This window comes from Bactrocera dorsalis, chromosome 5, assembly GCF_023373825.1.
Source record: "Bactrocera dorsalis isolate Fly_Bdor chromosome 5, ASM2337382v1, whole genome shotgun sequence".
Taxonomy (NCBI): Eukaryota; Metazoa; Arthropoda; class Insecta; order Diptera; family Tephritidae; genus Bactrocera; species Bactrocera dorsalis.
The window spans coordinates 53,363,579-53,391,274 of NC_064307.1; the positions used below are offsets into that span (position 1 = coordinate 53,363,579).

The window sequence follows — 27,696 nt, forward strand, 5'->3', positions numbered from 1 at the left end:
GTGAACGGTGATTTTGTTAAAGCTGATCAAGTTCATGTGTACAGACTTTCAACTTTGCATGCACTCTACTCATTTTAAATGATATAAACGTGAGAAATGTATGCACATTTATATTTATATGTGGAAGTGTGCGCCAAAAGTTAATAACAGGTTATTACAATTTTACATTATATAAATTTGTATATGTATATAAATATATGTGTAGGTATGTGTTTACCTGTTTTTCTCGCTTTAACAGGAAAGTAAGAGATACACATACTGAAAAAATTGGTGAAATTAACCCCTTTTATCTTTATTATACATTGATTACAATTATGGATATATTTTAAGCTTATTATATTGGGTTGTCAAAAAAGTCTTGCGGTATTTTCGCTAGTTGGCGCTGAAAGCGCGTAGTTCTAGTTTTATTCGTCGCATCGGGTCATGCTATACCTTTTTGGAAAGCTCATTTGACGCGCTAACACATGTTTGATTGATTGTCGTTTCTTTTAAGTCGTTCGTGAGTTATAGCGTCGCAAACATGGAGCAAAATAAACAGAAAATACGGTATATTATACGATAAAGGCAAAAATGCATCTCAAGCCGCCAATAAAATTTGTGCAGTTTATGGACCCGATACAGTTTCCATTTCCACCGCACAACGATGGTTTCAACGTTTTCGTTCTGGTGTAGAGGTAGTCGAAGATGCGCCACGCTCCGGAAGGCCTGTCGTCGAAAATTGCGAAAATCGCTGAATTGGTCGAAAGAGACTGGTATAGTAGTCATCAAGCCGTTATAAACCATTTGAAGAAGTTTGGAGTCACTGAAAAGCTCGATGTATGGGTGCCACACGAATTGATTCAATAAAAATACCGCAAGACTGTTTTGACAACCCAATATTTCAAGATTACTCTTAAATACATATAAATTATTATATGGAAAAAAATGATGATGACGCCACATATCATATCGGTTGGAAATAAATGAGTAATGAATTATATTAATTGTAAAAGTTCTCTTTTCCCAAACTATTTTCTTAACCGATTTACAAACTCATTTTTTTGCACTTGATGAGGTACCTCATTTGATAGTCATACTACATAATATATTTATTGCTAAAACGAAATAAAATATAGCAATAAATATAAGTTGGTCCATCTTCTACAATATATATAAGTTAATATACTTTTTTTTAAGTTTTCGTCTAATAGTGAAACTTAAATAATTTCGTAACTTTTTATAAAGTAAAGTTTTGCCAAGACTGATTGATTTTCTCCGTTTTTAATCCTTGCAAATTGCGAGAGTTTAAAATTTTCTGTTACATCCAAACTTCGTTCTCCCTCACTTCTTTAGGAAATATCAATAATATTTTCAAATCCTATAATCGAAATTAAAATTTATTAAAAATAAATAATTAGTTTAAGTTCGTGAACTAATGCTTTGGAGAAGGGGTTCCCACACCATGGCTCCTTTTAACTCCAAACAAGATCAAGTCGTTCCATTTGGGTCCGGTGTGTTACCATTGGGTTTTATCTATGTTCTTGCGTGTGGCTCGGGATCTAATCTTTTTGGTCACCCCTGCTATAAAGAATTGAAGATAATGATTTTCTGCGAGCTTTGGTTCAAAATGAAAGAACACGAAATTTGCAAGCTCGTTAAAATATAAATTTGTTTGCATACTTGGGAAACTCTGTAAATACATGTTTTACTGGAACTCTAAATAAATGCAAATTATAACAAACTCGAAGGGTTAGGTTAAATAAAGGATACTTTTGCAATCATACATTTTCTTTAACATTCAGAATATAATAGATATATTATTAAACAGTATTTGAAAAAGTTTATTTTTTAATTCCGAAAAATTAGTTGTAATAACGCGATAAATCTGCGAAATACTGTACTGACATGAGATATAAAAATAGCACAATTCAATAAGTTGTAGATTCTAATCTCAAGTTATATAAAAGCTTTATTTTTCACAAAGAAAGGTAATATGTTCTTATTTTCATACATTTATGCGATGAACTTTACATAAATATTGAATATACCCACATTATTTATATTATTTATTTATAAGCTCATGAAAATTCTGCTTCAAAGCCAACCCTTGTGAAGAGAACCAATTCCCTGGAGGGAGTTCATTGATCATCTTCGGACTAAAGACCTACATGCAAAAGTTGATTATATGTCAAGCGACCACTTTTTCATAAACAGAAGCTTATAAAATAATGAACGCGCAAAAAATGGTTTTGGAGAAAGTCGTCGAACTTGATTTAATTTTTACACAAAGCTACCGACAGAGTCAACAGCCACAGCAAAAAATAATCGATGCAAAGCGTAAATTTCAGATACGAATTGTAAAATTTAAAAATAATAATAAATTTGTGTTCCTATATTTCCTAAATAAAATAAAAGAATACATTTTCGGTAAACATGTTCATAAATAGGAGCATACATATGTACCTGTAGTTATGGCCATATACTCCTTACTTACCATAATACGAGTAAAGTTTAATTTACCTAAGGGTGTTATTAGTCACGATATCTGATTCCTAAATTCTCCAAAAAATATACTTATCTTAAATAGAAGGAGGTAATTGGGCTGAATGGAATGTTTATGTACAACAGAAATTATCCCTGCAAATTACTCTGCTAAGGCACATGTGTTGTAAAATATAAGATGTCTTCTGTTCTCGTTCGTGACAATTAACCTTGATCTTTTCACGTCGTTGTCGCTGTGGTGCGTCAGTTGTGATATAATATGTTAGGTGAGCGATCAGCAGTATAAGCCAAAACCAGTATTTGCGAAAAAATTGTTTACAAAAGATTTAGTATAAATATATTTAGCAGAATGGCTAAATAAAACCCGTTACTCTTAAAATCACTTTTTGATTTCAACTCACAGTATAAATGATACGAAAATTGCAGAATAAACGTTTATTCTGTAACACAATCTGGATGTGATGGAGCATCTTTGAATTCCAATTCGTAATCAGGACATCTTAAATACCCCCATAGACCTCTTATCATATCAGCAGCAATTCAGATTTTATTCACATTTGTTGAGTGGTACTATTGCAGTACTACATATTTCCAAACCGGCTGATGGGTTGATGACGTAGAAAGTCTTATTTTATGGTAAAATAAAATTCAATTCATATTACAGCAGTCACTTATGGCAAAATACTTTATTACATACATATGTATAATACACATTCGAGTTGTATACGAGTACACATGCTATATTTACCTCAAAACAAAGCTCAATATCAGCTTAAATGATCATTTCAGACAAAAAAAAAATTAGCAAAGAAGTGTAAACTAAAAACAAAAACAAGTAAGGATGGCTAAGTTACACCCGAACCGAACAATTCCTGTTGGCCGATATATCTGGCATAAAGTCAACTTAAGTTAATTGACATACGGACATGTATATATTATTAACAAAGAAACATTTTTCCCGTATTTTAATAACATAACCGATATAACATAGTCCGATATTTTCGGTAAAAAGTTACCATACGCACTGCGATTAGAATTAAGTTTTATCCGAATATATTCAATGTTGCTTGATTTGTGTACTGGAAAGGGAAGGAATAATATGGAGTTTAAAATTGTGGTATATGGGAAGTAGGCGTAATTGTAGACGTATTTCACCCATTTTCCCACGAGGGATGTCAAGATGAAATTAAATACGAAAATTAAATATGATATAAATAAATTTGGACGATGCGGCGCCCATCGTTTTAATATGACCTCGGCTTCCATAATGTCTTTTTATACCATCCTGCATATAAAAATGCCTCTGGCACAATTGGTTATGGATTTCTCTCGCTTTAAGGGTGTATTCTACTCTAGAAATCAAATATTTGGGCAGTTTTTTGAATTTTATTAAAAAAAAACCAAAAATATTTTTACTATCCATTTTTAATGGTGTTTTTTGTTGATATCTTAAGAATACAGAAAAAAAATTTATAAAAAAATATTAAAAATTAAAATAATTAGAGACGGGAGAGACAGGTGTAAAAGCAAATGGCGCATCCTGGTGGCATTGATCCTGATGCTGTATAGTTACGAAAATTTTTTTTTTTGAAAAATGGCGACTGCCTGAAAATAAAAATAATTTTTTACGCTTTTTTTGAAATTCCTGAATTTTTATAAAATATTAAAAACAAAGGATTAAGGATTATATAAAGATAAAGGATTATATAAAGAAGGTTCACATAAAATTTCAAGTAAATCGGTTGTATAGAACTTGAGACAATGCCGGTACCGTGTGGAAAAAAGTAGTTTCGAGAAAAACGCGTTTAAAAAAAGTGAGTCTACCTACCTACCGGGCTAGGTACTGCGTCACTAAAGTAACTGTAGCCCTTAAAATAATTTTAATTTTTAAAAATCCTTTGAAGGATATGTTCTTAAGGGTCTAAACTTTAAATATATGAAAAAAAATCGAATTTTTAAATATTCTACAGTAGAATACCCCCGTAAGTAACAGTAGTTAACAAAACCGTTATATAGGAGAACGAAGGGTTGTAACGCCATTTCATCCATTTTCACACTCTTGATAGGAGTTCTTATAGGAGCGAATTTGGGTATTGTAGTTTTAGTGGCTTTGAAGATATGTACATTTAATCTGTTAAAGGGCCATGCACATTTTTTCAAAATTTATGGCCGATAGGTTTTCCTTGTTATTTCAATCCTCTGTATAAAATTACAGATTTATATCTTAATTTAGTGCTAATGTATGTCATACTTGTAGGTTTTTCGATTTGTTTTGTTAGCATGGCAGTGGTCCGATTGTGCCCATTTACGAATTCGTTCTCAATTTTTTGCCACGAAATTCGTGAACCAAGCTCGATAAAGATATTTTAATTTTTACCAAGTTATCGCGTGTACGGGTGAATAGACGGACAGAAAAATGGTTGCTACAATAATATTTCCAGCTATTTTTTTGATTACCAATCGTGTTAATTGAGTTGAATTGAAATTGCACTGAATGTATTATTAATCGAACAATTCTCAACTGATGATTATATGATGTCATTCCGGGATGTATCGGCTGCTAGAGCGATTTCCAGTTTATCATTACGGATGATTAAAAGATTTGTACTTAGAAAGTTTAATTATAGTGCTTTAAATGGTTTAAGCTCCTTAGAGGGCGAGGCCACGCTGTCAAAACTTTTAGGCCACAAGTGCCCCTTGCTACAGAATCCCCTTTGCCAAATTACAGTTTTATATCTGAATTCAGTGCTTGGTTATGGGATTTTGTAAGTTTTCGTTTAATGGGGTTTTGTGCAAGCAATTCGAACTCCAATTCATAAATCGGAGTGAAATGATTGAGTCATGCTTCATCGATACAAAAATTTGGACTTAATACGCTTGAATATCTTAAAACACTGTTCCGAATCACCCATGCTTGAGCGGTACACACTTTGTCCGAGCTTTCTCATACCCAAATATTCGTGAATGATATGATGTACACGTACATATCTTAGAGTACCTGCTATCTCAAACAACTTCACTTTACGCTACTTCAAAATTGTTTTGTGGACTTTTTTGATGTTTTCGTCGGTAACAACCTCTTTTGGACGTCCCCTGCGTTCTCCGTTTTTGATGAGCATCGCTACATTTAAACTTAGCCTACCTTCTTGATAGTTAATTTTTCTGAGGCAGTGTCCGAAAACTCGTCATTTAGCTATGTTTTAGTTTCAACCGTATTTCTCCCCTCAAAAAGCAATATTTTATCAACACTCGGCATTCCAATTTTTCACAATAACAAAAGCTGCTTCACTCAAAATGATATAATTCACAAACGAATGGCCTGACAGCTTTCAAATTTAAACATGCTATTTTTAAAGGTTAGGAGTAACTAATACCTATCACTAATTCTGTGCTGTGATACAGTCAAAAGTCTCTAAAATTGAGATTTTAAATTTAAGGCAATTTTTGTGATTTGAGACGAATCTGCAATTCAGTAGGTGACAAACATCAGAATTTCTTAACAGGTCAAGTCAGTCCCTACATTTCTTTATTTAAAGATGTATTTATACTTGATTGAAAATAAACAAGTCAGTAACAATTATTAAATTTTGTATAACATAGTCAAAAAGCAAAATTACCAATAAACTTATGTGATATACATATATTTAGTTTTGACTTTTCGTGTTGGAGTTGCTTGCAAAATATAAAAAGACGACTATCGATTAATATCTATGATGATCTCTAAAAGTGACTTGTCAGTATGTATATGTATACAAAATGGAAAACAAAAGTTCTTTTTAGTTTTGTGACCTGTTGACTACTAGGTGACAAATTTTAGACAATATTTTGACTAAAGACTAGAAACTGTGTTGTGAATAGTAACTTGTCACAAATTGAGACTTCACAAGTAAGGAAGGGCTAAGTTCGGCTGTCACCGAACATTTTATACTCTCGCATGATAAAGTGATAATCGAGATCTCATTATCCGTCATTTACATATTTTTTATTTTGCTGTAAAATGAATTAGATTCGTAGTTCTTGAGATATGGTTTTTGGTCCATAAGTGGGCGACGCCACGCCCATTTTCAATTTTTAAAAAAAGCCTGGGTGCAACTTCCTTCTGCCATTTCTTCCGTAAAATTTAGTGTTTCAGACGTTTTTTGTTTGTCGGTTAGTGTTTGTCGGAGGTGGGTGTGGTTATTATCCGATTTCTTCCATTTTTGAACTGTATACGGAAATGCCTGATAGAGTTTGGTTAACATAGCTTTAGTAGTTTACGAGATATGTACTTTTTTTTAAATATTTTTTTTATTTATTTAAAAATTTGTTTAATTTTTTAAATAAAAAAAATACAAAAAAAATCGGCCCAATCCGGGATTAGCAGGGATAGTTGTCATTTTAATTGAAGTTTTTTTTGAGGGGGAAAAAAAGGCGAACTTCCAAAAAAAAAATTATGATTTTACTTAAAAAAACCGATTATTTTATATAGTTGATCGTGTTAAATTTTTTTCGAGTATTTTTTCGAAAAGTTCATTCAAAAACAAAAATGAAATAAAAAATTGTCCCCAAAAGTCAATTTCTACAACGGTTATGGCTATTTGAATATAAAAAAGCCATTTTTTAGCAAAAACGTAGCAAAATTCATAACTTTTTTGAAGTTGGACAAAAAATTTTGAAAAAATTCTCATAAATGTTTTTCAAAGGGTAGAAAAGGATGGATAAGTTTCAGCAAAATCTAAAGGGGTCGGGTTCAAAAGTGGTCGATTTGGTATGGAATACCCCATGTACATTACGTTAAAGTGTAACAACTCAAAATTTCCAAATTTTAGTTTTTTGCAAGAAAATAATGTGCAGTGGTCATCTCTACCCAGTGTAAAAATCGTTCAGTGATTTGTCTAGTCTTTCGTTAAAAAAACCGTTATGACTCTCTCTTTGTTTTCAGAATGACTTCTTTCGACTCAACTAAAGAGTTACATTTTTAGTTGTCTCCAAGTATTTTATCAAATTGGTTCGTTAGTGTAGCACATAAAGTGTAACATTTTGAATTGTTATACAGAGACAACTCAAAATAATACCACTATGTATATAAAAAAATTTCAGGAAAAGAGTAATAACTCAAAAATTTGTTATTTTCGTGCAAATACTAGACAAATAAAAACGAAACAACGGTTATATTATTTTTAATGATATTTTCGTGCAATTACATTGTTTTTTCTTTGTAATATATTATTAATATTTACGGAAACAGTTTTTCGTCTCTACTGAAAATGTTCAAATTTTGAGTTGTTACACTTTAACGTAACAAGTGCGATATATTTGCATACATTGCCGAACAAATAATGCACAAGCATACAAACATACATATGCGTACACATATGAATATGTCATCAACAAAAACTTAAACAAAATTATTAGAACCAGATGTATGTTTCTTACATGCATAACCAAACCATACTTAAGTCAGTGCAACCTAAGTGTCAATGGTGGTGTTGGTGGTAAGCGCTTGGAAAGCCAAGATGCCACGAGTACCACAGGTTCGAATCTCGACAGAATAAATTTTTAATTTTATTTATATACATAATATACATATACATAATATACATATACATAATATTGCTGTGATAAATTTAATTTCTATTAGTAAGAAAAATATTTATTTGTATAGTATACGATGTTAAAAGGCATACATCTTCTATCCTATCTTGTGTATCTGCACATGCTCATACGAGTGTATGTATACGCATGTGCGCGTTCAGAAATTGAAATCATATTTTCATCATTTATCAATATACTTATTACATGTGAGCGCATTGACTTGCATGTTCATACATTCATATATACTTATATGTACATATATTTGCATACATTGCCGAGCAAATAATGCACAAGCATACAAACACATAATAAATTTATAAAATGTGAATTTAAGTTTTCTTTTATACTAAATGATATTCATTTCTGAATATCACTAAGAAGTATAACTTCATCCGCGCGTGGGGCCTTCACGCACCTTTTTTTTATTTATTTTCTCTTGCTCTTCTAATCTGCATCATTCACAATGCGTAATCAGCTGTCAAAATTACATAACTACAGCTCAAGAAATAAGGATTTTTTTGAGCAATTACTTAAGATCTGGATACAGACCTCATATCTCATCGTTCTTTATGCTGGACTTTGGTCTTTGTTTGTCGAGAGAGGACTTTACTTTTAATTGCCTACTCAGTGTAAAGTAGCACCTGTTGGGAAGAAAGAATCTGCGTCAGATTTCAAGGCTGATATTGTGGTTGGAGTTGTTACTGGTTCTGAGATAGATGGAATTTTTTTGTGACTTCAAAGTTATGATTGAAAACCATGACGTGCGAGTCAAGTCGAAATGTGATGTCCGTTTGTTTGGTGACAGGATGTATTTTGTCTTGTTTTCGCTCACAATCAGACCCATGCGCTTCTCATCCTCATCCAGTCTGGAGAAGGCGCAGTTGTTGACGTCAATGATATCAATATAAGCAGCATACGCCAACTGTTATACACTCTTGTAGAAGATAGTAAAATTTTCTCTAGAAGTAGGTTGAAGAAGTCACGCGAAATAGCCTTGTCTGAAACCTCGTTTGGTATCGAACGGTTCGGAGAGGTCCTTACCGATACTTACGGAACTTTTGTTGTGGCTCAACAGACAGCTCTTTTTCGTGCTGTCAAAAGCAGTTTTGAAATCGACGATTAGCTGGCGTGTGTCGATCATCCTTTCACGGGTCTTTTCCAAGACTTGGCGCATGGTGAAATTCCGGTATAAAATTTCATTAATTCCAGGTATTATATAAAGCCTCATTCATAAGTCCTATCAGTTTGTTGACGGTGGGCTTTAATCTTTAACACACTATGCTCGATAAGACCTCATATGCGATGTTTAGGAGGCTTAACCCACGGTAGTTGGCGCAGATTGTGGGGTCTCCTTTTTTATGGATTGGGCAGAGCACACTCAAATTCCAATCGTTGGGCATGCTTTCATCCGATGATATATTTCACCGCCGTATTTGAGTAGCTGGGTTGTTAATCCATCGGCCCTTGGCGTTCTGTTTTTCTTTAGGTGGGTAATTTTTATTTAAACTCTACCATAGTAGGACAAGGGATGTAAGGCAGGTCGCCTCCAAGCTGGTGCATCCTGGGTAACGCTAAATGACCTGCGGCCTTCACGGCCTAACAAACTCCCTGGACGACTTTGGCTTTGGACTGGTTTTTGAGAAACTTTTTATTGGATTTCGTAGAACCCTGGGCTGGTGGTGGCGGCATTCTGACACCTGAGTATGATGAGGTGACACTCATCAGAAATAGCTGACAGGCTAATGTCGCAACTGCCCCCGTCCCGTTAAAACCCTGGCAGGCCTCAGAGTACGGTCCCCCCCGTCGTCGTTAAGTTGACGTGGTAGGTGTATGTTGAGATGACTCCTTCTTTGCGCTGGTCGGCTTTGAACGTATTGCCTCATAAGGGCGTACGTCAACCCTCGCCTTGGCCTCATCATCGAGACAACCTTGGGACCATAAAAGGCGACTACCTTTCCGAGGACGGATAGCGGCTCTGAGTGGAGACCCTTCTTGCATGGACAATTTAAACAATTTAAAAAATGACGGAAGAGCGACGAAAGGAGGTGAAGGGCTGTCGAAATCGGCACCTAGATCCAACCCAGGCGGGTATGCTGCTCCTATGGCGACGAAACCGTCGCCGAGAAATGGCAGCAACACGACAAAGACACCAGTAGGTGTCTCCTCAGGTAGCAGACTGGGGGTAACCGGCGCTAAACCGCCGGCAACAGAAGTAGCGAAGGGGGGATCCTTCATACGCGGCGGAATCGGCAGCACTAGCAGGGGAAGCTCAGCTAGAGTTATGAAGGGACCCACAGGGGGCAAAAGCAAAGCAGCTTTAGCTAGAAAGCTAAAGTCGGACCGTCGATTGACGGCCAAAATCGTGGAACGCTACGGTGACAAGCATGTTGGCCAGGTTTCTGAGCAACATGCTAGTACACTTGAGTGGGCCAAGAAAGTGCTGAGCGAAGACAATAGGGAAGGACCGGAAACCAGCAGGACAGAACCGGCGGTCAAGCGGCAGAGGACGCACGAGGGAGAAACCTCCCTTGTTAAGAAGCCGCGAACAGGAAAGGCGCCAACCTTTAGCGAAATCGCCATAGGCTCCTGACGGCCAAGGATGCAGGTAGGAACAGAGCCTGTATGCTGGTAAGGAATGAATTAACGGTACTTCTTTTACCTAATTTCAGCAGCGCTGACATAGTGACAGCGAAATTGGAGTGCGACACCGGAGATTTCTGGCTTATCTCCGCATACATGCCACACGATGATGTGGTGGAGCCACCTCGCTTACTACTGAGGAGAACCTTAGCCAAAGCGTCTAAGACTGGCACTGACGTCATCATCGGTTCCGACGCTAACTCGCGGCATCAGATCTGGGGAAGCTCGGATACTAACAGTAGAGGTGAGTCGCTTTTTGATTTCATTATTGGCGAAGATCTTCGCATTTGTAATAGAGGAAACTCTCCTACTTTTGTGACCGCAGGCAGGGAGGAGGTTCTCGATCTCACCCTAACCTCACAAGCAATTGCCCCGCTGATATCGAATTGGAGGGTCCTCGACGATCACTCCTTTTCGGATCACAGGTACATCGAGTTTAGTCTAGCTGGAGAAGGTCCGCCTAGGAAATCTTTTAGGAACCCTAGGAACACAGACTGGGAGGGTTACCGCAGGAGGCTTCGGCAAACTCTCCCACGCGCACCGGGGGTGGACTCGTTGGCCACTACCGATGCGGTGGAGGAGTGGGTTGAAGTCTTCAGCTCGGCGTGCAAGGCTGCGCTGGAGAGGTCTTGTCCACTGAGATCGCTAAAAGGCAAAGAGAAACCTCTATAGTGGACTACGGAGCTCTCAGATATCAGGGCGTCTTCTAGACGGCTTTTCAACAAGGCCCGCAGAAGTGGGTTATCTGAGGACTGGACTTTGTATAAAGCAGGACTTGCAATATATAAGTCCGAGTTAAGGAAGGCCAAGAGGACCTCGTGGAAGTCCTTCTGTGAAAAAGTGGAAGCCTGTCACGAGTCCTCGAGATTTAGGCGTATTCTCGCAAAAACCCCAGTGTCCCTGGGGTATCTCAAGGACGAAAATGGGAAGTGGACCCTGAGTAGTGAAGAAACACTTCAAATGCTTCTCGACGCTCACTTCCCGAGCAACATGTCCTCTGTGAGGGGATCTCTCGGGGTGCCGCATGACGATTGCACGGCCTTTGTCAGCATCCTGGATGAGCGACACTTGACGTGGGCGATTAACTCGTTCAAACCATTCAAGTCCCCGGGACCAGACGGCATCACACCAGCGCAGCTGCAACAGGCTGTTAAGGTGTCATGCAGCTGGTTGGCACCTATCTATGCGAGCTGCATCAGATTAGGTTACATCCCGGGGGCCTGGAGACGAGTCAAGGTTACGTTCATCCCGAAGGCTGGCAGGGGCTCCCATGTCACGGCCAAAGATTTCAGGCCAATCAGCCTCTCCTCCTTCTTGTTAAAGACTCTGGAGAGGCTGATGGACTGGCATATAAGGAAGAGCATTCCGAGAGACTATTTGTCAAAAGCACAACATGCCTATCGAAAAGGCAGGTCAGTGGACACTGCCTTGCATACTATCGTGTCATAGCTCGAAGAAGCCATTGAAGCCAAGGACTTCGCTGTTGGGACCTTCCTCGATATCGAGGGAGCTTTCAACAACGTCCTGCCTGAGGCAGTAGTAACTGATCTTGACGGTCTTGGGGTTGAATCGAACCTCAAGTGCCTCATTCTCAGTCTTCTGTGCGACAGAGTGATCGAAACGGAATGGGGCAGCGCGAGTGCGAGTAGGGGAACACCACAAGGTGGGGTTCACTCTCCTCTTTTATGGATCCTAGTCGTTGACGAATTGCTCAAAAAACTAGAGGATCGCGGCTGTCGGGTGATTGCCTACGCAGACGATGTAGCACTTATGGTCAAAGGAAACGAGTTAACGCAGGGATATCTCAGCGGTGTAACAAAGTGGGCGGTCGGAAGTGGGCTCGCCATTAATCCAAACAAAACAGAAATGGTTTTATTCAGCCGAAATTATAAAATCCCAGCGGCACCGTTGCCGCAGATGGGAGATATTCGCCTGCAACCGGCGGATACGGTGAAATATTTAGGGCTCATCCTGGATAAGAAGCTTTCATGGAAGCCGAATATCGAGGAGAGAGCAAAGAAGGCATCTATAGCCTTATACTGCTGCAGAGGAGCTATTGGCAAAAGATGGGGTCTCTCACCGAAAGTGGTCCTCTGGCTCTATGACACCATAGTAAAGCCCATCTTGTTCTGTGGTGTCTTCATGTGGTCGAGGGCATTAGGGAAGACCACACTGGCCAAGAAACTCGAAAGCGTTCAACGGGCTGCGCTAATTAGCATATGTGGTGCATTAAGATCTACCCCAACCATTGCACTTAATGCAATTTTGAACATAACGCCGGTGGACATTGCCGGTAGGTGCATAGCCGCGAAGGTGGCTATCAGACTCAGAGAATCTGGTTTCTTAAAGGAACGTGCATCTGGTCATTCGGATATCCTTACAAACTTTGACTGCATACCGGATCATCTGGATCATGGAGTCGCCATACCGAACTCTGGCGGCTCCTTCTCTGCCCATATACCGACGAGGGAGATGTGGGTGGGAAGAAGCCGTTGGAGGAGAGGGGCAGCAAGCTTCTTCACGGATGGGTCAAAGCTTGGGGGGAAGGTTGGTGGGGGGGGTCTACTGTCGGGAGCTCTCCATCAACTCCTGTTTCAGACTTCCCGACTACTGTAGTGTATTCCAGGCTGAGGTCGCAGCCATCAAGGTAGCAGCTGATTTGCTGCTACGGAGTGCATCCACCTTCAGAGAAGTGACTATTCACTCAGATAGTAGAGCGGCTATACTAGCCTTGAACTCATTCGCAGTGCGTTCAGGGCAGGTCGAAGAATGTCTAACGTCGTTATCTCTAGCAGCTAGATTTTTTGCGATTAGACTGGTGTGGGTACCGGGCCATAGCGGAATTGTAGGCAATTGCAAAGCTGATGAGTTAGCAAAGGAAGGTACCCTAGAATCATTATCGGTAGAATGGGAACGGATCGGTGCTCCTGTTTCTTCTTGTGGTCTACTACTAGATAGTTGGGCCACGCGGATGCTCGTCCAACGCTGGGCCAGCACCGGCACCTGTGCGGTTGCAAAAGTCTTCTGGCCCAGGATAGATCGTCGGAGATCCAATGATCTCTTAGCCCTCAGCAAGGCTAACCTCTCATTGTTAGTGGGTCTTTTAACAGGCCTATTGGCCTATTGGCCTACATGCGGTAAGAATGGGAATCTTACCGGATACCGATTGCAGAAGCTGTTTGGAAGAAGATGCGGTAGAAACAAACCAGCACTTCCTGCTAGACTGTCCCGCTTTTGGGAGGTCAAGACTCAGACACTTGGGGACGCATACCTTTGGACACCCCACCGAACTGGCGGGTGTTGATGTTAAGCGTCTGTGTAAGCATGTATTGGCTACAAAGCGTTTCGCCAATCTGTAAGTCCGAACACGGGAGTTCCTTTTCAATAGCATCACAAAGGACTAATTGTTAGTCTACGTGGGATCTTAGATAAGCCATCTTACCTAACCTAACCATATTAGGACAATGGAACATCTATTCCATCGTCATCGATTAGGGAATAGGGTTCGTCATCTCCAGATTTTACACTTTCACTGTGCTCGTGCTATGGTCATTCGCAACTTTTCAAGGTAGGCTTTCCTTCAACTACGATACGACAGTTCTTATCGTACCAGCTGTTCTTTCGACCTTTACAAAACCCAAAGGTTTCGCTTGCAGCTGTACGTAAAGAGCTTGAAATGAAGCCCCGTAGTTCCCTTATATCGGGTTTCTCAAGAGTGCTCCCAGACAACAGGAGTGCAAGTCGAGTAGAAAACCGTTTCGCTGTCGGTTCTGATAGTAGATTATCAACGTCGTACGTTCTCTGTGTTCGTTGACGGGCGGGATTTGCCTGTACAGAGGCAGGCGAATATTTTCGCTACAACAAGATAGTGGTTCAAGTCGATGTTAAGTCTTCGAAGCGCCCGCCCATCATGGACGCTGCAGACATCTCGCCCATCTATTACAAAATGATCGATCTGGTTTCGAACTTTTCGATCCGAAAATAGCTAGGAAGCTTAATGAATTTTCTTACGCTGGAATCTATTTCTACAAAAAACCATATTTCAGGCCGTTGCGAAGTCGAATAGCCTCGGAGTGGCTCCGTTGAAGCTTCCACTCATTTAGTCATGACCCCCACACTATTTGGTCACCGCATCTTACACAAGGATTACTCACGTTGCGCTGCAGAAGAAATTCATATGATCTTAATATGATATTATGGCGTAAAAGTTGTAAAAATGGGGAGTAAGGAAATAAAATATATTGCTTTAGACTTGTATATTACTTGTTAATAAATCAAATTGTTTAATTATTTTATTTGGTTTGAATTAGAAACGTAGTATAGATAAATGGCGTAAAAGAATCCCAATATTATGATTTGTTTTTATGAAATAGTTAAAACCTATATTTGAAATGTAGTGGTAAATTACAGTCGACGTTAGAAAAATATTTCGTTAAATGAATACAGAGAAATTGGGTGATCCACTTCGAGGTTCTCTTCTTTTTTAAAGAAAAAAACACAGAAATTTTAATTTTAATGGGGAATGTTTATTATCATTCTATAGAACATTCTATGACATTTATCTTTTAAAGATTATACCTTTCAAATGTTGGCCGCTGCTACGTCTCAGATGGTCCATCCTTTGAGTCCAACTTTCGTTGACTCGTTCGAGCATTTCGATTGATAACTTGCGAATGACGTTTTGACTCAAGTCTAACGGAGAAACAACAACTATTTTGGTGGGTAATCGACCGGCCAATGCGTGAAATCCTCTGCTCACCGAAGTGTTCTCTCAATAAATCCATTGATTGATGCGATGTGTGGGATTACGATTTTTCCGGCGCCGCGATTTGATGGTACTAATGGATAGAGGAGGTCCTCAGGATTAAAAAATGTATACACATATACCGTCCTCAGACTCATAGTTTCCGAGATATTTCACTTTAAAGTTCCACAACTTTACATGCAATTTAGTCCTATTTTGTTTTGTTTTGTTTTTCTTCACATGTCATTACAAGTACCAGTGTTACCACATATTGTATTTTAAAGAAACTATGAAAATTTTTTCTATTTAACATTTATAAAGAAAATGGTACAAATGGTTTTTGTATCTTATGTTAATTGATAAATAAAGATAAAAAATAACATCCCTTTGTGTCGAACTACTTTCTGCAATGGCGGCCTTCGGCCGCGCTTCAAAAAAATAACCCTCATCGATCGAACGGGGTATTCATAGTTCCTTTGTGTCGAACTACTTTCTGTACTGGCGGCCTTCGGCCGCGCTTCAAAAAAATAACCCTCATCGATCGAACGGGGTATTCATAGTTCCTTTGTGTCGAACTACTTTCTGCACTGGAGGCCTTCGGCCGCGCTTCAAGAAAAAAAAATAACCCTCATCGATCGAACACCTATTTTAATCAAAAAGAGAGAAAAACTGCAAAACTTTCCATTCTATAATACGTTTTTTCTATTTAATATATAATATACACATTTTTGATTATATTTTCAGGACACAAAGTATGGCAACACTGCTATTTGTCTTAAATGTAAACACGCAAATCACTTGAAACTTTGAATGTGCAAAATAATTTTTAAAGTATATTTATTTTCTTAAAAAATATACAATTAGTGTAAATTTTTGATAAATACGAATGTGTACAGTGTAATTAAATATATATTAATTAAAAAATATGTGAAAAGTGGGTTAAACATAGTGAAATAACGAGCATTGTTTTTACAAATTTTTGAACTTTAAAGTGAAATATCTCGAAAACTATGGGTCTGAGGACCGTATATGAGTATACATTTTTTAATGCTGAGGACCTCCTCTATCCATCCGTACCATCAAATCGCGGCGCCGGAAAAATCGTAATATTGCCAAATGAGCGATCAACCACCATGGCAGCCATATTACATGGATCAAACTCTATATTTACGTTTCTCCATACTTTTTCATGTCCATCTGAGCCAAAAAATATTATACTTACTTTAATCCGAGAAAATAACAAAATTTGAGTTCATCTTTACTTTTGTGCTTATTCACATTATTCAATCTTTTTTTGTCTGTTGGTTTTGCCTATAAATGACATTTTATATATGATGATGCTATGATCATAATGTCCATCATAGCATCATCATATAGCCCTTTCACAAACCTCAATCTTTTTTTATTGTTAGTGTTGCTTAAGAATGGCTTTTTACGAACTGGTTACCACATCATACAGCACTCGGCGAATAGTTTGAGGATCGCAGGTTTTACCAGTTTTATTTTCAATTTCTGTACGCCCTTTTGTTGTACTTTTCTTCTGGTTAGCTTACGAGTATATCTTGTGTATGATAATACGCTGCTCCATATTATCAAACATTTTTTATCGTCCATATTTCTCCTTATTTTTCGAATTCCCCTGTTGTTTTTATTCCCTATTATTTTTAGGGAATTTAGTAGAATTACGTTTATTTATTATTTCTCCAATTTTCCTCTGACTTTTATTTTTTTAACATCTTTCAAATCTTGTGATCGTTTTTTTCTTTTTATATTTATTTTTTAAATAATTTGACTTTTTTACGCCCATATACATATATTGCATATTTATTTTTGTTAGGGTTTGGGTACAATGGATGTATTTAAGTATATGAGAGGTTTCCAACATCCGACTTTTAAAGCGCATATAATTTAGCTAAGCTACTCTTGGCTTCTGTTTGTATATTATGGAAAAGCAACAGATTATACAATAAATAAATTATAACTTATTACAAAGATAATTTTCCTGAATTTAGTAGTAAAATACCTGTAAAATTTTTAATTTACCTCATTCGTTTAACGGTGAATTTGTATCTTCACCCCCGTAACTGTCAAAACCAAGTTCATTGCTTGATCACTTTCTTCCGTTTAAATAAATTTTCTTAATGACTATATCTGAAAATGGTTAACGCTGCAGTTCAAGTTGATCACACGTCAAAATTATGAAAATTGTAAGCCGTGACTTAGGTTGTAAGTATTTGATAATCAATTTTAGTTTCAATAATTTAATGGAAAAGGATACAAAGTGTATAAAAAAAAAGGTGCGTGGAGTCCCTACGCGCGGATGAAGTTATACTTCTTAGTGATATTCAGAAATGCATATCATTTTGTATGAAAGAAAACTAGAAAACTTAAATTCACATTTTATAAATTTATTATGCACATAAAATGAAGAATAAAGCAAAGTCTAAATGAATGAATTTTGACTCAGAAAGTAGTTCCGTCTCTTCGTTGCGGAAGAGAATATGCAGCGTAATCATCTCTCTTTTGTTCTTCTCCAATTTGGCTGCCGGATTGACTTGTGAAGATCAATTTTTTGTTGGTGACATATTCATATGTGTACGCATATGTATGTTTGTATGCTTGTGATTTATTTGTTCGGCAATGTATGCAAATATATGTACATATAAGTATATATGAATGTATGAACATGCAAGTCAATGCGCGCACATGCGTATACATACACTCATATGAGCATGTGCAGATACACAAGATAGGATAGAAGATGTATGCCTTTTAACATCGTATACTATACAAATAAATATTTTTCTTACTAATAGAAATTAAAATAAAGAATTATATTTATTTTTATAGTATACGATGTTAAAAGCAAAAAATTAAAAATTTATTCTGTCGGGATTCGAACCTGGGACCTGTGTTAGCATCTTGACCTTCCAAGCGCTTACCACCAACACCACCATTGACAATTAGGTTGCGCTGACTTAAGTATGATGTGGTTATGAATGCAAGAAACATACGATGGTTCTAATAATTTTGTTTAAGTATAGAAATATACATACTTTGTAGAACATTTGCTTTCGCAATAAATTTATCACAGCAATATACATATACATAATATGTATATACATATACATAATATTGCTGTGATAAATTTAATTTCTATTAGTAAGAAAAATATTAATTTGTATAGTATACGATGTTAAAAGCAAAAAAGTAAAAATTTATTCTGTCGGGATTCGAACCTGGGATCTGTGTTAGCATCTTGACCTTCCAAGCGCTTACCACCAACACCACCATTGACAATTAGGTTGCGCTGACTTAAGTATGATGTGGTTATGAATGCAAGAAACATACGATGGTTCTAATAATTTTGTTTAAGTATAGAAATATACATACTTTGTAGAACATTTGCTTTCGCAATAAATTTATCACATGTATATACATATACATAACATTGCTGTGATGCCCTGAGAAGTATAGTCTTAATAAATTTATTATTAATTTTTTGCTTACTGATAGAAATTAAATTTATCACAGCAATATTATGTATATGTTTATGTATATTGCTGTGATAAATTTATTTTCTATTAGTAAGAAAAAAATATTTATTAGTATAGATTTCCAAAAGCACAGAAATGATTCTGTGAATTTATTCATTAAAATCGCCACTCAGAAGTCATTTTATCCCTTGTAAGCGAGCGATTTTCTTAAATCTCACGCTTCCAGATAAAACCATATACCTCGTCCTCGTGGGTCAGTTTCAAAAACCACAGAAATGATTCTGTGTGATTCTGAAAGGCCAACGCAGAGTATTTCAACCAAAACATACGTAAAATAGTTGAGAATTCGCAGAAATGAAAGACAAACGAAAGAAAAAGAAGTATAACTTCAATAATGCACAAGCATACAAACATACATATGCGCACACATGTGAATATGTCACCAACCAAAAATTGAAACATTGTTCTACAAAAACAACAACAGCATAAGCATGGAACCAAGAATGATAGAAAAGAGATTACGCATTGCGCAGGTCCGTTATACTAAACATACAATTCTGACGTCACACGGCGCAGTAAAAAATTTTACAGCTATAAGCTATACTACTCTAACATTCTTGTTAACAAGCAATGTTTACTTGCTACTCAAGCTATTTCACGAAATTTATGAGCCGTGTGACGTAGATGCGCAGAACGAACAAAATTTGAACTCGTCATTGCGCAATCTTGTTTCTATCATTCTTGGCATGGAACATTGTGTTGTGTTGTTGTGTCGGCCGAGCTGTGCCGAAAGAAACGAACAAACGATCGCCGATTGTCACCGCTTCGCTTGCTGCTCGCACATCTTCGCAGACAAGGTTGCGTTACATTCATATGGATGGAGCGAGGTTGCGCAACTTTGCGTTACTTTTATATGGAAGGTTGCGCAACCAGAATCTATTGCAACCTTTTCCGGCGTCGTATAAGAAGTATAACTTCAAAAATATTGGATGAAACCGTTATTAATAACAAGATAATTTACTTCACATTAACATCGTTCGAAATTTGTTTTTAAATGTATTTTTATATATTTTTATTTAAAAGGATGGAGCACGATTTGGAGGAACATTTACTAAACAATATGATGTGGGATGACGACGACAGTGAATTCAGAAATTTTATTTTTTTTTAAGAATTTCTAGGGTGTATTCCTGCTCGAAGTCTTAAAAACAATTTATGAGAGCCTTCAACGAGTTTATTCAAAGGTTAGATATATACGTAGTTTCAACAAAAATAATTAATTTTATTTTTTCAACATATATTTATTTAAGCCTTTCGCTTCGTCCTTTTCGTTTTCAGATCTGAAAATCATATTTAGTCATATAATTGTCAACTTTTATCTTAATAGTTCCAAAAAATTTAAAATGTTAGTTTTTTTTTATTCCGAATGATTTAGAGAATGTGGCTATATGGTAAATTTCCTTAAGTGGTAGAAATACAAGACATGTTTAAGGTTTACATTACAGTTTTAAATAAACAGTTAATAATATACTTAAGCAAAATCGATTAAAAGTTATGTTCACATACATGCATACATAAGTAATACTTATATAAAAATTCAAAATTATATAAAATAAATATGGAGATATTAATAAAGCTATATAAAATTAGAACACATTGTTTAAAAATTTATGACACTTACTTACTTCCATGTTTCTGCTACTTAATTACAGAGTATGTCCGGAAAGTAATAGGACTGAATTTCTTCCGCCGCGACTGTACTTCGGAGTGTGCGCGCATCGACTGGTGTGGCTGGTCAGTTGTCTCCGAGCACTTGGAGAGTCAGAACAAACATTTTCGAGCGATGTGTTTCTATGAGTAGTGCAAGCCAAAAATGCAGCCATCGTGTGACACGTTTGCGCAAAGTTTTGAACTCAGACAGCCGACTAAATATTTGTTTAATTGCCCAGATGTTAGATTTATCAAAATCTGTGGTTCTTGACATGCACTTAAACATGCGCAAGGTGTGCGCGAAGATGATCCCAAAAGTGCTCACTGACGACCGGAAATTGCGGCAAGTGGAAGTGTGCCAAGAAAATGACCCCAAATTTTTGAATAACGTAATCACAGGTGAAGAGCCATTGATTTTGAGTATCTTTAAGGCAAGCATTTTGAGACGACAGAGGGTATCCAAGCAGCATGCACCTCGGCTCTCTAGGCTATACCGGAGAATGCCTTCTGTGACGCCCTCAATGCTTGGAAATCTCGCTGTCAGCGCTGCATCGACACAGAGGGAGCCTATTTTAAAAGTTTTTAAAGGATTGTAACGACTGGTTCAATACACTTTTTTAAATCGACTTAGTTTTATTACTTTCCGGACAAACCCTTTATTAAGACTGTGATAGGTTTTAAAGCAATCACTTTTTCAATTGAGCGTGCATGAATGAACGTTGGCTTTTTGAACGCAAATACCTCGAATATCCCTAAAGTCTTTGGTTTTACATCTCCGTTGGTCTTTTGTATGTTCTAGCTAATGTTAAAATCCATTACAACGCAAATAAACAGGTGGCGTTGCTTCATGATTTTGTCTAGAAGTCGTTGGAGATGGACTACATCCATTCTCCTCTGCCAGAGTTGTTTTGGGATGACCGCGGTTTTTTTTTTGTGCATTTCCTGAGCTGATCGCGCCAAAAGTTCATCTTATTGCGAAATCCAGAAGAAACTGAAATACCTCTCAGGAAACCGAAATTTGACAAAGGCGGTATTCCCGGAAGGCTACTACCTACGTGAATTTTAAAGGGTGTGACAGGGCCAATAAACTAAGCAAAAAGAAACGTTATGGTAAATAATCTTGTCAGTATTTAAGCAAATTCTACGATTTATTCGTTTTGACAAATGGACTGAAAGAAGTGCACGCATCCGAAAAAATAAATTTGCCTTGGCTTCGGAAATATCAACCAGGGCAAAACATAACAGTTGACGAACAATTATTTCGAACAAAAGCTACGTGCAAGTACAAAATATGCCTAATAAATCGAATAAATTTGGCATCAAATTCTGATTTGCATCAGACATTACTAGCAGGTAGGTGTTGAAGTTTTTTGTTAGTTTGTTTTTAGTTTGCAATATTTCTTTATTTATTGAATCTGCTTTTTGTTTTAAAAGCCTAACAATAAGTTATAAAATCTTAAATCTATTTAAAAAACAGACAAACTCAAGCAAGTGATTAAACTGTTTTAGTGATACGTTGCTCTTCAGGAGGCAGGCATATCTCTTTTTTAGACGTGTTTAATCGCAGGAAACCAAAAGCATTAGCCAAAGGGTTTGGGTGATATCGCAGTTTAGATATATATTTAATTGTACTGTCATCTACTTATTTCTTTACCATAGGAATGCCAAGATCTTTATGGATATTTTCATTCCGCATGTACCATAGTGAACACGTGATTGTTCTAATTAACTTTGATTGGAACCTTTGTATTATATCACTATTAGTTGCACATCCAAAGTTGAATGCCATACATTCAAATCGGTTTTATGACTGCATTATATAAAAGCACTTTATTGTCTAGCTTGGCTCTTGGAGTTTTTATTTAAAAGCCAATTTAAATTTGTAGCTCTTATTTTCATTCAAGTTATTTTACTCGCTATCTGTTTTCTCCACGTACGTTTTCTATCTAGGTGAATCCCAAGAAATATTACTTCATTCGCTTGGGGTACTAAATATTGATTTTATTGCCGGCATACTTAACTTTTGTTCATTCACATTTATACACCAGTTGGCTAGCCATTCTTCGACAGAACTCAAGTGCTCCGCTAATATTTTTGATGAAATAATGTGGAATTTGTTACGGTTCACTGTAGCTGTGTCAGCATGTTACTGATAAAAAAATTGTCGGTCGTGATATCTATTCGGCAGCCTTCGACGAAATTATTGCCCAAAAAACTACAGTAGTTGGAACTATTAGAGGAAATAACGGGTGATTTTTTTGAGGTTAGGATTTTCATGCATTAGTATTTGACAGATCACGTGGGATTTCAGACATGGTGTCAAAGAGAAAGATGCTCAGTATGCTTTGACATTTCATCATGAATAGACTTACTAACGAGCAACGCTTGCAAATCATTGAATTTTATTACCAAAATCAGTGTTCGGTTTTTTTTTTTTTCGGACAAATTTTGTTCAGCGATGAGGCTCATTTCTGGTTGAATGGCTACGTAAATAAGCAAAATTGCCGCATTTGGGGTGAAGAGCAACCAGAAGCCGTTCAAGAACTGCCCATGCATCCCGAAAAATGCACTGTTTGGTGTGGTTTGTACGCTGGTGGAATCATTGGACCGTATTTTTTCAAAGATGCTGTTGGACGCAACGTTACGGTGAATGGCGATCGCTATCGTTCGATGCTAACAAACTTTTTGTTGCCAAAAATGGAAGAACTGAACTTGGTTGACATGTGGTTTCAACAAGATGGCGCTACATGCCACACAGCTCGCGATTCTATGGCCATTTTGAGGGAAAACTTCGGACAACAATTCATCTCAAGAAATGGACCCGTAAGTTGGCCACCAAGATCATGCGATTTAACGCCTTTAGACTATTTTTTGTGGGGCTACGTCAAGTCTAAAGTCTACAGAAATAAGCCAGCAACTATTCCAGCTTTGGAAGACAACATTTCCGAAGAAATTCGGGCTATTCCGGCCGAAATGCTCGAAAAAGTTGCCCAAAATTGGACTTTCCGAATGGACCACCTAAGACGCAGCCGCGGTCAACATTTAAATGAAATTATCTTCAAAAAGTAAATGTCATGAACCAATCTAACGTTTCAAATAAAGAACCGATGAGATTTTGCAAATTTTATGCGTTTTTTTTTTTTTTAAAAGTTATCAAGCTCCTAAAATCAAATCTGAGTTCGAACTTCAACCTATACGGACGTGTTTTTCATGCGCTCCGTAGAAACTTTCGAAAAAAACTAAAATAAAACAAAATAAACAAATATTAAAAAAGTGCATTCAGTGCAAACGTTAGGCAATAACGCCGAAAGTACAAATCAAAACATAAAAAACCACAAACTGTTTGTAAACAAAAAAACATAACAAAATAACAAATAATAAGTGGAAAAAAAAAAACAAAAAAAAAAAATACAAAGGCATGAGCGCAGCGCAGCCCCACCAACAAGGCCGTAGGCATTCTCTGAATGCCTACTTCAGCTTTGTCGAGCCTGCGAGTTCAGCTCCTACCAACAAACAAGGCAACGGTGAGAAGGATGAGTCATCGCAGCGACCAACTGAGCAGCAAAATAAGCAGAGCTTACAAAAAACTAAAGCGGGAGAGAACGGCAGTCAACAACGGCCAGCAACAAGCATGATCACACCAACTAAACAGGTACCAGCAAGTTCGCAGGCAGCGAAGAACAACATAAAGCAAGGTGAGAATGTACCAATAAAAAAAGGCCAGTCTGTACAAACTGGCATTGACCGCTACATTAACATAAAAAGGAAATTAAGTCCTTCAAAGTCAGCGGTCAATCCCAAGAAATTCCAAGGCGGTACACCAATTAAGAATAAAACAGAAGTTTTAAATGGCAATAGGTTTGCCTTACTAAGCAATGGAACAGACGACGATGCCAAGGGTACCACCACAGTCGTTAATGCCAAACCACCTCCAATATATTTGCGCGAACGTAGCAGTAATGCTCTCGTTGCTGAAATAACTAAAATTGTAGGTACTAACAATTTCCATATAGTGCCTTTGAAAAAAGGCAATATAGATGAAACAAAAATTCAGTCCTACACTGAAAAAAGTTTTATGGACATAGTTAAATTTTTGTCAAATAAAAACAAAAATTATTATTCGTATCAATTGAAGAGCTCTAAGGGCCTAGTTGTTGTAATCAAGGGTATAGAGTCCGCCGTAGACTCTAGTGAAGTCAAAGAAGCATTGGAAGAATGTGGTTTTGGAATTAAAACAGTTGTAAATATATTTAATAGAAACAAAATACCACAGCCAATGTTTAAAATTGAACTGTTGCCGAATTCGAATAAACTTAAAAAAAATGAGACCCATCCCATTTATAATTTGAAATATTTGCTGCATCGTAGAGTAACTGTGGAAGAACCACATAAAAGAAACGGTCCGGTACAATGTACTAACTGCCAAGAATATGGGCATACTAAATCATACTGCACTCTACGCAGTGTTTGTGTGGTATGTGGTGATTTACATCCCACTTCTAAATGCACCCTTAAGAAAGAAGAGTTAAATAAAAAATGCAGCAATTGCGGAGGGAATCACACTGCTAACTACAGAGGTTGCCCTGTATATAAAGACCTGAAATCTAAGTTGTCACAGGGAATTCAAGCACGTCGTAACCAAATGTTACAAACGCCCCGTAATGAAATTATAGCAACCTCAGAAAAAAGTACAAATCCAATTACTTCTAACAATAATAATATGCAAGGAAGCTATGCAAATGTAGTAAAAGGCAACACTGTGCAAATGCAACTCCCGCAAAATCCTCCAAATGGAGGTATTGAGACTATGATTATAAATCTTACACAGTGTATGACACAATTTATGTCTACCATGCAAAACATGATCCAAGATTTAATAAAATCACAAAATCAAATGCTGCAAAATTTATTAATGAAAAAATGAGCTTACTAAATGTCTGTATATAGAATGCTAACGGTGTTAACCAACATAAATTTCAGATTATTAGATTTCTGTCTGAAAAAATATAGATGTAATGCTTATATCAGAAACTCACCTAACAAATAAAAATAATTTCAATATAGCGGGATTTAGTTACAGTTATATTACAAATCATTCGGTTGGAAAAGCACATGGTGGCACGACAGCGTTGATTAGAAATCGTTTAAACCACAATGCTCCAGAATCTCATGCTACAATACAGTTACAAGCTAACGGGTGATTTTTTTGAGGTTAGGATTTTCATGCATTAGTATTTGACAGATCACGTGGGATTTCAGACATGGTGTCAAAGAGAAAGATGCTCAGTATGCTTTGACATTTCATCATGAATAGACTTACTAACGAGCAACGCTTGCAAATCATTGAATTTTATTACCAAAATCAGTGTTCGGTTCGAAATGTGTTTCGCGCGCGTGTTTTGTTCAGCGATGAGGCTCATTTCTGGTTGAATGGCTACGTAAATAAGCAAAATTGCCGCATTTGGGGTGAAGAGCAACCAGAAGCCGTTCAAGAACTGCCCATGCATCCCGAAAAATGCACTGTTTGGTGTGGTTTGTACGCTGGTGGAATCATTGGACCGTATTTTTTCAAAGATGCTGTTGGACGCAACGTTACGGTGAATGGCGATCGCTATCGTTCGATGCTAACAAACTTTTTGTTGCCAAAAATGGAAGAACTGAACTTGGTTGACATGTGGTTTCAACAAGATGGCGCTACATGCCACACAGCTCGCGATTCTATGGCCATTTTGAGGGAAAACTTCGGACAACAATTCATCTCAAGAAATGGACCCGTAAGTTGGCCACCAAGATCATGCGATTTAACGCCTTTAGACTATTTTTTGTGGGGCTACGTCAAGTCTAAAGTCTACAGAAATAAGCCAGCAACTATTCCAGCTTTGGAAGACAACATTTCCGAAGAAATTCGGGCTATTCCGGCCGAAATGCTCGAAAAAGTTGCCCAAAATTGGACTTTCCGAATGGACCACCTAAGACGCAGCCGCGGTCAACATTTAAATGAAATTATCTTCAAAAAGTAAATGTCATGAACCAATCTAACGTTTCAAATAAAGAACCGATGAGATTTTGCAAATTTTATGCGTTTTTTTTTTTAAAAAAGTTATCAAGCTCTTAAAAAATCACCCTTTACAACAATATCACTAAAAAATCGGGGTTGTGACTTAAACCTTACGGCTATATACTGTCCACCTCGTTTTAAAATTACAGAAATCGAATTTAAAGACTTTTTTGGAACTCTAGGCCAAAGATTTCTAGCAGGTGGAGATTACAACGCAAAACACACGTACTGGGGCTCACGTCTTATTAATCCGAAAGGACGACAGCTGTATCAAACTGTTATAAATAGGCACAATAACCTTGAAATAATATCTCCTGGTAAGCCGACATATTGGCCTAGTGATCGGAAGAAAATACCAGATTTAATTGATTTTGCTGTTATCAAAAATATAGATAAATCGCACATAACAGCAGATACATGTACTGATCTATCTTCTGATCACTCTCCGGTACTAATAAAATTATGTGAACAACCCATATTCGTTAATCCAAAAGTGGGTCTAACTTCTTATAAAACAAATTGGCTAAAATATAGAAAATACGTCAGTAGCCACATTAATATTGAGTACAAAATAAATACAGGAAGAGATATTGACGAAAGTATAAGAGAAGTCAATGATATAATAACCAGCGCAGCTGTCTTAGCAACACCAAACAAAAGCTATAAGCCGCTTGGTTTCAGAAAAATCTCTAATAGAGAAATAGAAATGCTTGTAAATGTAAAAAGGCGTGCAAGACGTGAATGGCAGATAAATCGTTCCCCTTCCACTCAGCTTCAATTAAAATCTGCTGTGCGTAAATTAAAAAACGCGCTTAAACGTGAGGAAGAATTGAACACCGAAATGTATATAAAGAAGCTGTGTCCGAATTCAAACAAGCAAAATTCCCTTTGGAAAGCCCAAAAGTCCGTGAAGCCACCAACTGACTCCAACATGCCTATACGAGACTTGGGAGGAAATTGGGCTCGAAGTGACGAGGAAAAGGCTAATTGCT

At 37.1% G+C, this 27,696-nt stretch overlaps 1 long non-coding RNA gene and 1 pseudogene across 3 annotated transcripts; one reads left to right on the plus strand and one right to left on the minus strand.

Moving 5' to 3' along the window:
• Positions 1-9,595: 9,595 nt before the first annotated feature.
• LOC125778814 (uncharacterized) lies at positions 9,596-22,371 on the plus strand. 3 transcript variants are annotated; one of them, XR_007422952.1, is made up of 4 exons: positions 9,596-10,660; positions 10,728-10,939; positions 20,020-20,180; positions 20,649-22,371. It is a non-coding gene; the product is annotated as an uncharacterized LOC125778814 (long non-coding RNA). The 3 variants fall into 3 exon arrangements; XR_007422951.1 differs by lacking the exons at positions 20,020-20,180; positions 20,649-22,371 and adding an exon at positions 14,742-15,445 and having other exon boundaries at positions 10,725-10,939; XR_007422950.1 differs by lacking the exons at positions 20,020-20,180; positions 20,649-22,371 and adding an exon at positions 14,742-15,445.
• LOC125779078 (small nucleolar RNA U3) lies at positions 19,101-19,230 on the minus strand (annotated as a pseudogene).
• Positions 22,372-27,696: the final 5,325 nt, after the last annotated feature.